The sequence below is a fragment of the Pseudorca crassidens genome, chromosome 13 (assembly GCF_039906515.1).
Source record: "Pseudorca crassidens isolate mPseCra1 chromosome 13, mPseCra1.hap1, whole genome shotgun sequence".
In the NCBI taxonomy this organism is placed as follows: domain Eukaryota; kingdom Metazoa; phylum Chordata; class Mammalia; order Artiodactyla; family Delphinidae; genus Pseudorca; species Pseudorca crassidens.
In genome coordinates, this window is record NC_090308.1 from 77,085,291 (window position 1) to 77,097,415 (window position 12,125).

At 37.3% G+C, this 12,125-nt stretch overlaps 1 long non-coding RNA gene across 1 annotated transcript in view; it reads right to left on the reverse strand.

Annotated features, from left to right (window-relative positions):
• Nucleotides 1-3,307: 3,307 nt before the first annotated feature.
• The window catches only part of LOC137204822 (uncharacterized), a 59,951-nt gene continuing 51,133 nt past the window's right edge, over nucleotides 3,308-12,125 (reverse strand). Inside the window, exon 3 of the long non-coding RNA XR_010933857.1 lies at nucleotides 3,308-3,498. This is a non-coding gene — a long non-coding RNA (uncharacterized lncRNA). The remainder of the gene's footprint in view (nucleotides 3,499-12,125) is intronic.

Here is a 12,125-nt window from a genome sequence, read left to right on the forward strand (position 1 = left end):
TAATGAAGCAAAAGGAGGCTCTCGTGCTTCAGCGTGGGAGTGGTGTTACATTTCAAGTGCAGCTCCAAAAGAAATTCCAATCTTTTTTTTTTTAAAGATTTAATTTTTTATTTATTTTTGGCTGCTTTGGGTCTTTGTTGCTGCACGTGGTCTTTCTCTAATTGTGGGGAGCAGGGGCTACCCTTCCTTTCGGTGCCCGGGCTTCTCCTTGCGGTGGCTTCTCTTGTTGCAGAGCATGGGCTTTCAGCGTGCTGGCTCCAGTAGTTGTGGCACGTGGGCTCAGTAGTTGTGGTGCACAGGCTTAGTTGCTCCGCAGCATGTGGGATCTTCCCTGACCAGGGCTCAAACCCGTGTCCCCTGCATTGGCAGGCAGATTCTTAACCACTGTGTCACCAGGGAAGTCCCCCTAAAAGTCTCTTGATTGCCACTTTCCTCCTAGCTTCTGGAGCACAAGCCACGTGCTCCCAGAAGCATGCTGTCCCCTGAGAACTGTAGTTCTTTCTAGACCTTTCTTTTCCACTCCTAAGGGATGAAGGAAGAAGCTTAAGTAGGCAGTCCCTGAAAGTTTTGTGGAAGCAGTTTGAGGGAAAAGGAAAGAAAGAAGCTGTGCATCCCCTATGTTAATAATTTTAATCTTGTCACATATACAAGACAATAAGAGAGCCCCATTATTTGTGGGGATTATGGGAACCACCTTGGTTTTAGAAAATGTGATGCAATGATTATTTACACTCAAAGAAGTATACCTACCTGACCTAAATAGTCTGTCTTTTCCCTCAAATACCAGTTAGGGTCTCTCTTCACCAGCAGTCCTCTGACTAGTAACTTTCTAAAATTCTTATGGTTGAGGGTGCTTCAATAGCTGAAGAGGGAGCACTGTATGAATTATGTCCCTCTCACTTACATACCTTCATAGCCTTTGTGCTCTGCATACAAATCTGGGAAAGAGCATTTCGTCCTATTTATTTTTAGCTAATATTGTTTAAAAATTACTTCCTAATCATTTTTTCAAAATACTTTTATTATTAAATTGTTTTCATTCATGAAAATTTGAAAATAAAAAAAGCAGAAAATACCCATTTATATTTCAACACTCAAAGGCAAGCAAGAACTGTTCTCATGCTCTCTTGTTCTCTCTTTCCTCTCCTTTTCTTCCTCTCTTTGTCTCGCCCTCCTTTCCTTTCTCTCTTAACATGCTTTTATGAACCCATAGATGGAACCATATTATAAATACAGTTTTGTTATATTTAACTTAATTTATTAATATAACCTAACCTTAATATAACCTAAGCATTTCCCACTTATTCCGCATTTGTCTATTTCTTCGAAATAATATACTACATTTTAGTAACTTTCCTTTAATTAGGCATTTAGAATGAATTTTTCCAGTCTTTTGCTCTCATACTGCGGGCACCGGCTCCCCTGGAACACCACCAACATAACCTGGTCATAAGGCAAAGCTGAATGTATTGCTTCCCTCTGTAAAGGAGACCATTCATTACCTTGACAGAACCTTAGGAACATCTCAGAAGGATGAGGGCAAAGTTGGGATATTTATTAGTCTTTTGGGGGGATCTGATGTAAAGTGGGTCTTTGAATAAGAGCTTGACTAAGACAGGGTAAGAATCATATAATAGTTAAGGATTGATTGGAGGACAGGCCAGGCAAAGGCTTTGAGGCTGAGGTTTTGGAGACTGAAAGAGAAAACCAAGGTAGGAGTCTACCACAAATACTATCTTGGTTTTTGATGTAGAAGTGTTGCTTTTTAAATTACTGCATTTCTTTGACTAGTTGTAAGGACAGTTTTGTAACTTATTTTGGGGTAATTTTGTTTTTTCATTTGAGAATTACTGGCTGATATCATTTGCAATTTTCTTACTGATTTGTATGAACTTTTTGTAAAGTTAATGAAATAGCCCCTTTCTTGTCATTTTTGCTGTTAAAATACTTTTTTCAGTCCGCTACTTTCTTTTGTATCTCAGTTAATTTATCTAGGTGCATATGTATAATATTTTTATATTTTCAATATTATGTTCCTTCTGTATTTAATAAGCTTCATCAGATGTTTGACAAATCTTTACCTTTATTATCTAAGTTTTTTTCTTCTTTGGTTTTGATTTCTTAAGGTTTTAATATTTAATCTATTTTAATTTTATTTGCAAATAGAGGATGAGGTGAACACTTAAATTGGCTTCTTAAAAAAATTCACAAATTGCCATTATTTCCTTAATATTTTTCTCCTTTCTCATTGATTTGTAATTCCTCCTTTATCTTATATTAAATCCAATAACAAGGTCTATTTCTGTACTCTCCGTTTTCTTCCATCAATGGTCTTTTATTCCAATGTTACCACTATACCTTTAAGATTATTGTTATTCTGTTATATAAGACATTTGAATTATTGGTAACACTATTTTTCCCCATCATTGCTTTCTATTCTCACCTAATCATAATATATGATTTTCAAGATCATATTTTTTTAAGCTCTAAGTATCCCATTAGAATGTTGACTGGAATTATTAAATCTATGGGGAAAACGGAAAACATGAAGTTTCAAGTTAACAAAAAATGTTTTTTTAAGAAAATGGCGGGTTTTTTTGAGAACCTTCTAAAAAAACTACTAGGCTTTTAAAATATGTTTCCTTTTTATTCCCCAAATGGCACCTGCTGTGCAGTTTTACTGCCAGCTAGAATGTTGTTTTCAACTTCCACGGGAGGTTTTTTCTTTCACTCAATCTGCAGGCTCTTTTTTCTATTGTATTTGCCAGCATGACATGTACGGTGAAGTATATTTTATCACATATTGCGTATATACAGAATTATTGCATGTGTATTACATACACACTGAAGTAAACTGTATTTACATTGATTTTTATATTCTCTGGACAGTTTTACTGTAAATAAATACAACGTTTTATCACTTGGTTTACTTTTTCCTTTTTAAAAATTTTACTTATGGTATTCTTTTGGCCTTTGATTTTGGTCAGTGACCTTTAAGAAAAAACAAGAAGAAAAATATATTTTACCCCTTTTCTACTATAACTAAGGTCTCCACAGGCACTGTCTTAAGTGTGAACTGGGTCATTGCTCGCTGAGGAAGGAATAGTCTGAATATAGCTCCATCGAAGGAAATTTTAAAACATGCCTTTATACTGATACTTACAATTCTAATTCAGCACATCAAGGCTATTTCTGGTCTTCTGCCTTTTCATGTATGTAAGTACCTTCTCCAACAGTGAGAAATCTGGCTCTCATTATTTTCAAAGCTAACTGCTGATTGTTTCAATCAATTTATTTTCTCATTGTATCAATCTCCCAATCTCAATGTCATGGACCTACCATGTCCACGCAACCACCCGCCATCCCAGTCCTGCATGTTTTGGTGCTGGTGTGCACACTGCGCACCGCTGAGAGCCTCCTGGTGGCTTCCCCCTCCCTGCTTCACACTCCGTCTCCTTGGGCGCTGGCGGATACATCCTCCTTCACCTCCTCGTCACCCTGAATGCAGAAGGGAAGGGGAAAATAGGCAAAGATTAGGAAGAGAAAGGAACAGGAAAGGAAGTGAGCAGGAAGGGAAAGGAGGGAAGAGAAAGGAGAGAGTCTAAGGTTTTCATTTGATTTTTAAGAGAAAGAGTGAGTAATTAGATCCTTAAATAAACAGGACTCCTGATGACTCCAAAGGTTCTGGCAATAAATGAAACTCCAGTACTTGCAGCTTACCCTGTGTAAAATTTTCTGTCTTACAACTTTATTATGTTGTTTGAGTGCAGCATTTGGGCAAGGAGCACACTTTTGGTTCTTCTTGGCTAGTGTTTCTCCTTGAGCTCTCATTTACTGAGGCTTGATTGTTAGGTGGACAAGGGAACAACAGCTGGGCTGCCATAGTACAGAGGCTTTCTTCTCTAATCTGCTCTGGAATGAACTGACCTACACTCAAGAATTTGTACTCCCTGAAACATTTTCCCTTCTTCCCTCCCTCCTTCCCTCCCTCCCTCCCATCCTTTATTCCTTTGTTTTTTAGGCAGAAAGACATTCATTACTTGACACAAATTATTTTTTTAATACATCAAAATAAATCAAAGATTCTGTTATATCCAGTAAGATGAGCAAAAAGTGTGACTATTCCTAAATATTAGAATCTATATAATTTGACCTAGTATAAAAGCAATTTTTAAAAGGCAATAAATATTTGACGGTTTTTTAGTGAATTTTCATTTGAGAAGGAGTTTTTTAAAAAGCTTGAGGGGGACTTCCCTGGTGGAGCAGTGGTTAAGAATCCGCCTGCCCAGAAATAGAGACACAGATGTAGAGAACAAACGTATGGACACCAAGGGGGGAAAGTGGCGGGGGTGGGTGGTGGTGGGATGAATTGGGAGATTGGGATTGACATGCATACACTGATATGTATAAAATGGATAACTAATAAGAACCTGCTGTATAAAAAATAAACAAAATTCAAAAAAGAAAAAAAATCTGCCTGCCAATGCAGGGGACACGGCTTCAAGCCCTGGGCTGGGAAGATCCCACATGCCGCGGAGCAACTAAGCCCATGTGCCTAGAACTACTGAGCCTGCGCTCTAGAGCCTGCGAGCCACAACTACTGAAGCCCGCACGCCAGAACTACTGAAGCCCGTGCACCTAGAGCCCGTGCTCTGCAACAAGAGAAGCCACTGCAATGAGAAGCCCTCGTACTGCAGCAAAGAGCAGCACCCGCTTGCCGCAACTAGAGAAAGCCCATGTGCAGCAGCAATGAAGACCCAATGAAGCCAAAAATAAATAAATAAAATACAAATAAATTTATTAAAAAAAAAAAAAAAAGCTTGAGGGACTTCCCTGGTGGTCCAGTGGTTAAGAACACACCTTCCAATGCAGGGTACGTGGGTTCGATCCCTGGTCGGGGAACTAAGAGCCCACATGCTTCAGGGCAACTAAGCCCGTGCGCCAAACTACAGAGCCCACTCACTCTGGATCCCACGTACCACAACTAGAGAGCCCCCGTGCCGCAACTGCTGAGCCCACGCACTCTGGAGCCGGCACACCACAACTAGAGAGAAGCCTATGCATCACAACTAGAGAGAAGCCCGCGTGCTGCAACAAAGAACCTGCGCACCGCAATGAAAGATCCTGCATGCCACATCTAAGACCTGATGCCACCAAAAATAAAAATAAATATTTTTTAAAAATAACATTAAAAATATTAAGAAGCTTGAATTGCAATTTAATAATATAATGAATAATTTAGTTGACCTCTTTGGGGTCAACTAAATTCATGTTGCCTAAATATCTATATGAAAAACTATGGTAACATCCATTTTTGCTTGTTTTGTAATAGCGTTTTGAGGAATTGTCAGTTTTAAAGATAGTATCAATATATGCTATATAGTAAAGTTACATTTTAGACATTGCCATAAACAGTATAGTTCAGTTTCTAAAGATAATTTCCCATTTGTTACCATATTCTACAAGGTGTATAATTTTATCTTCAGAATATCTATGTATATAGTCTAATAAACTTATTTTACTGTGGGTGAACAGAAAAAAAACAATGTCTCTCTAACTTAGTGCTAAATTTAAAGTCGAATTGAACTTAAAATTAGGTTCAGTAAATAAAAATGTTATTTTAAATAGTCTAAGTTATAGATATACATGGTAGTTTTTCAAAAATAAATAAATTTATTTATTTATCTTTGGCTGAGTTGGGTCCTCGTTGCTGTGCACGGGCTATCTCTAGTTGCAGCGAGCGGGGGCTACTCCTCGTTGCAGTGCGTGGGCTTCTCATTGCAGTAGCTTCTCTTGTTGCGGAGCACGGGCTCTAGGCACGTGGGCTTCAGTAGTTGTAGCACATGGACTCAGTAGTTGTGGCTCACGGGCTCTAGAGCGCAGGCTCAGTAGTTGTGGCGCACAGCCTTAGTTGCTCTGTGGCATGTGGGATCTTCCTGGACCAGGGCTTGAACCCTTGTCCCCTGCATTGGCAGGCAGATTCTTAACCACTGCACCACTAGGGAAGTCCTACTTGGTAGTTTTGAAGTATCAAATGACTCTATAAGGTGAAAGAAAGGTCGTTATCTGCTGTTCCACCCATCCCACTCAGAATTTCCCTCCCCAAAGGCAAGTGCTTTCAAATCTTCTAGCTGTTTTTTTCTGATATTTGCCTCCATATATCTAAGAAACATACCTAAGCTTTTTATTAATATTTAAGTTTATAATTTCTGTTGACTTGCAACTATAAAAGATGACGATTAGCTCCTTTATCCAAATACACCCTCACACAGGCAGATAATTCCTGTCTTTTTATCCTCCTGCCATTTTTGGTTATATAATATTATTTGTTAACTCAATTTCTAGTGTTTAAATTACTATAACTTTATTCATGTGGTATACCAGGATTATACTTCTTTTCTTTTATAATTTATGTATTTAACTTAGAGTTTAAAATGGTTTTGGTTGCTTAGTTTTCAATACATTTTTCCCAAAGTTACCCCCAAATTTTGCTAGAAATAGAATTCTCAGCACAATATGTTCAGATTCTACCCCCACCCTCTGCCCCAATTTATTAGTTCTTGTTCTTCTTAGTGATAGACTTCCTGGAGACCTGTATCTTCCTGTTCTCATCTCCACTGGTTGTTTCTGGTCTTGGACTCAACTGTCAACCTGGGTTTTTTACTTCACTGCTTTCTCAGGGATTCACTTTCTCTTTCTCTTTCTCTTTTTTTTCTGGATCCCACTCTTTCTCATTCTTGATTTACTTCCTTGTTTGGTGGAATACATCCCTAAGTAGCTTCTAGGAAAGGGTGTAGTAGCCAGCCTCCAAAATGGCCCTCAGTGATCCCCACTTCCATGTATTCACAACCGTGTGCAGTCCTCTCCCAACAGTGTTTGAGAGAAGTGATGTTATCTCACTTCTGAGATTAGGTTATAAAAGATTATAGCTACTGTCTTGGGAAACTGGCCTCTGTGTCTCAGATTATTTGCTTTGTGGGAAGTAAACTGCCTTGTTTTGAGCAGCCATATGGAGAAGCCCATGTACTGAGGAACTGAGATCTCCTACCAACAGCCAGAGAGGAACTGAAACCTGCCAACAAGCACATGAATAACCATGGAAGTACGTTCTTCAGCCCAAGTGCCACCTTCACATAACTGTACCCCTGGCTAACAGCTTGACCTGCAATCACACAAGAGGCCCTTAGCTAGAACACCCAGCTAAGCCACCCCTGGATTGCTGGCCCACAGAAATTGGGAGAAAGTAAGTATTTGTTGCCTTAAACTGTGAAATTTTAGGGGAATTTATTATGCAGCAATAGATAACTAATACAAAGAGTGAATAGGAGATAAGATTTTTGAGATATTAAAGTCTAAAAGTGTATTTGTTCTATCCTTGTACTTGTTTGGAAGTTCGGCTGTGTATGTAATTCTAGGGTAGAAATGAATTTTCCTTAGAATTTTGAAAGCTTTGCAGCTGCAGTTGAACAGCTCTCAAACATCTTGAACTCCTGTTTCTTTTCATATATCCTTCTTTCCCACCCAGAATCTCTGTTCTGAAATTTTATGATGACATATCTTGGAATGGATCCATTTTTATTTATTATACTGGGGGATATATTAGTCTCTTTCAATTTAGAAAGTTGTGAGAAGTTTTCTTCAGTTATTTCTTTGAAAATTTTCTCTTTTTCTTGTTCTTTCTCTCTGGAACTCTTTTTTTTTAAATTTTTAATTTTTTTGCGGTACACGGGCCTCTCACTGTTGTGGCCTCTCCCGTTGCGGAGCACAGGCTCTGGACGCGCAGGCTCAGCAGCCATGGCTCATGGGCCCAGCCGCTCTGCGACATGTGGGAGCCTCCCGGACCGGGGCACAAACCCGTATCCCCTGCATCGGTAGGCGGACTCCCAACCACTGCGTCACCAGGGAAGCCCTGGAACTCTTATTTGTAGGCTGTTGAATCTTCTACACTGATCCTCTAATTTTCTTAATATTTTCTCTTCTACTTTTCATCTTTTTTGTTTTTTCTTCTATGCTCTGGATGATTTCCTCAACTTTCTATTGCAACTCTTTTATTGAATTTTAAAATTCTGCTGTCTTTTCCTTCCTCCTGATCTTTCAGATAATAAGAACTTTATTAGGTAGATCAGAATAGAATAAACTTCCAGGGGAAATATTATTCATTGGTTGCAGGCAAGGTGTTACAGCTACACAGTTCATCTATTCTATGAACATTGTTCAAATTTGGAAATGCCCACCTCCCGGGATAGCACCAAAAATCAAACTTCTGCTGTTGAAGGATGTATATAAACTCTAATGCTCTAATTAGATAATTGATTTAGATTCTTTTTTTTTTTAAACAAGTCTAATTGTATATTGTTGAACAAAAGACTACCGTCATATGTGGGTTGATGAATTCAGTTAAGTCCTATAGGATTTTAGGCAGCTGGGAAAGTATCAGTTACTGTTCTACAATACATTTACTATTTTTCGTGCTTTTCATTTCTTCATGTAGGTCTGAGGTTCCATTTGGTATCATTTTCCTTCAGCCTGAAAAATTTCCTCTAACATTTCATGCTGACAAATTCTGTTGAGTTTTGTTTTATCTGAAAATATCTTTATTCAACCATCATTTCTGAAGGATATTTTCACTGGACATAGAAGTCTAGTTTTTTTCCTTTAGCAATTAAATGATGTCCTTTTATTCTCTTCTTGCTTGCATTGTCTTTTATGAGAACTCAGTGATAATTGTTATTTTCCCCTTGTATATAATGTATTTTTTTCTTCTGGCGGCTTGTAAAATCGTTTTTTGTCTTGAGTTTTCAACAATTTGACTATGCTTTGCTGTGGTTCTCTTTTTTTTTCTTATTATTGAGATTTTTTCCCAGTTTTACTGAGGTGTAATTGTGTAAGTTTAAGGTGTACAATATAATGGTTTGATACATGTATATAATGCAAAATGATTACCACAGTAAGGTTAGCTAACACTTCCATCACCTCACATAGTTATCTTTTTTCCCTTTTCTTTCTTTCTTTCTTTTTGTTTTTCCAGTGGTGAGAACATTTAAGATCTACTTTCTTAGAAACTTTCAAGTTTGTAATACAGGATTGTTACCAATAGTTAACATGCTGTATATTAGATCCCCAGAACTTATGCATCTTATAACTGAAGTTTGTATCCTTTGATCAACACCTCCCCATTTCCCCCACCTCTCAGCCCCTGGCAACCATCATTCTACTCTTTTGTTTCTATGAGTTTGGCTTTTTTTTTTTTTTTTTTTTGCAAGTAGACTTATTCTTTTTTTATAATTGAAATATAGTTGCTGCACAATATTATATAAGTTACAGGTGTACAATATAGTGATTCACAATTTTTAAAGGTTATACTCCATTTATAGTTATTATAAAATATTGGCCATATTCTCTGTGCTGTACAATATATCCTTATAGCTTATTTTGTACCTAATAGTTTGTACCTCTTACTCCCCTACCCTTATCTTTTGCCTCCCCACTTCCCTCTCCCCACTGGCCACCACTAGTTTGTTCTCTATATCTTTTTTGTTATATTCACTGGTCTGTTGTATTTTATACATTCAACATATAGGTGATATCATACAGTATTTGTCTTTCTCTGTCTGTCTGACTTATTTCACTTAGCATAATACCCTCCAAGTCCATATATGCTGCTGTAAATGGCAAAATTTTGTTCTTTTCTATGGCTGAGTAGTATTCCATTGTATATACATACGACATCTTCTTTATCCATTCATCTGTTGATGGACACTTAGGTTGCTTCCATGTCTTAGCAATTGTAAATAATGAGTTCAGCTTTATTAGATTCCACATATAAGTGAGACTGTACAGTATTTTTCTTTCCCTGTGTGACTTATCTTGCTTAGCATAATGCCCTCTAGGTCCATCCATGCTGTTGCAAATGACAGGATTTTCTTCTTTTTAATGGGGGAATAATATATATATATATATATATATATATATATATATATATATAAGTGAATGTAAATATATGAAAAAATATATATATCACATTTTCTTTATTCATTTGTCAATGGGCACTTAGATTCTTTCCATGTCTAGGCTATTATGAGTAATGCTGCAATGAACATGAAGGGTAGATACCTCTTTGAGACAGTGATTTCACTTCCTTCGGATGTATAGCTGTTGTTCTCTTTATGCTTCTACTGCTCAGAGTGTATTGAGCTTCTAGGATTTATGAATTGATAGTTTTCATCAAATTTGGAAAAATTTTGGCCCTTATTTTTTCAAATATTTTTTTCTGCTTCAATCTCTCTTTTCTTTCTCTTCTTCTGGGATTTCAGTTACATTTTAGACCATTTAATTTTGTCCTGCAAATCACAGAGGAACTCATAATTATATGCAACATTTTTTCTTTCTGTGCTTCAATCTGGATATTCGTACTGCCTCCTCCCGTTTTTAAGTTCACTGATTTTTTTTCTTCCACAATGTGTGATCTGCCATTAAACTTATGCAATGAAATTTTCTTTTCAGATATTGTATTTTTCAGTTCTAGAATTGTTTCTATTGTAAAGTTTCAATTTCTCTACTGGGATTTTCCCCATCTTTATACTCACAGCTTATGTTTTCTTTACATCTATTAATACATTTATGAAACCTGCTTTAAAATCCTTGTCTGCTAATTCCCCAATTTTGCCATTTGTGAGTCTATTTTTAGTCTCTGTTTTTTTCCTGCTTATGGGTAATATTTTCATGCTTCTGTGTATACCTAGGAATTTTTAATTTAATACTGGACATTGTGGCGTGTATATCATTTTGAGTTCAGATTTTATTTTCTTCCTTTTAAGAGAATTGCATTTTAAAATTCAATTTACTTGCAAAATTAACTTGATATTTTTGAGGCTTTTTAAAAATGTGGTTAGGGCAGGTACAGAGTAGCCCTTCCTTTACAGCTTAAGCAACCCTACTTCTAAGGTGTGGGCTTTCTGTGATCTCAGTCGAATGTCTAGTCTGTTCAGTGATGTTTCTCCCATCTGGCAGTTGGGACTCTATCTCTTGGACTATGCAACCTCCATTCAGCTCACAGGTCTCCAGTAGCTGGTCTTTGCCAGGCCTTGTATCGTTTCATCTTTAGTATTTACCCCAAATCTTAAGGAGTCTTTGATGCAGATTTCTGGAGCTCATTCTCTATATAACTTCTTCTTCAGCACCCAACCCCACAAATTCCAGCCTCAGCAGACCTGAGCTCTGATCTTTGCTGCCTCACAAGCAGTGAGACCTGTGTATTTGACTTGGTCTCCACCTCTGTGTGCCATAGTCTAGGATGTGCTTCCAAAGGAAAGTTCAGTCAAATGTGTGTGGTGCACTCACCTATGTGTTTCCCTTTACTTAGGGATCACTCCTGTGCTCTAATTGTCTAAAATCTGATTTATATCAACAATGAATTCATATATTTCGTCTAGTTGTATAGTTTTTTGTTTGTTTATTTTTAATTTTCTGAGGGCTGGTCTGGAAGCAGTTACTGTTGTGAATAGAAGAGGATGTTGCTTTTACATTTTTAACTTCCAAGGGTAAAAATAAATTCTGTAACGTTTTATTCTTCTTTCTATATATTTTGTTATCTCAAGTTCTTTTTATTTCTTTTTTATCATTACTGTCTTCATGTTAGAGAATTTTCCTGAAATATCTGGTGATCCTTGGCCATCTGCTCATATTAAATGGTAAGGCAGTGCAAGACTATTTGAAGTTGTTTATAGAGAACTAGTCAAACGTAAACTTTATTGTAGGATCATTTGGCAGGGCCTGTTATCAGGACCTTTAAGTAATTTCTCTTGAGCTAGGGGAAATCCTCCTTCTCCTAGGAATAGGGGTCAGAGATCTAATTATTCAGCAAGTTAACTTTCACTTAATCATCTTGTTTCAGTATTTATCCCTGAGTTCAAAGTCTTTATGGTTCAATTTCCAGAGAGCAAAGCTTTAGCTGTCTTCCAGGGTTGGGAGGGGCTAGTAGCCTGGGTGTTGGGAGAGGTATTGGGGATGGAGGTTTAACTACACAGTGTTTCAATCAATCTTTTATTTTAAGATTCATCTGTGGATCTTATTTTAAAATATCACCAACTTTGGCTTTTAAAGGTAGTTGGTGCCTCAATTTTCTG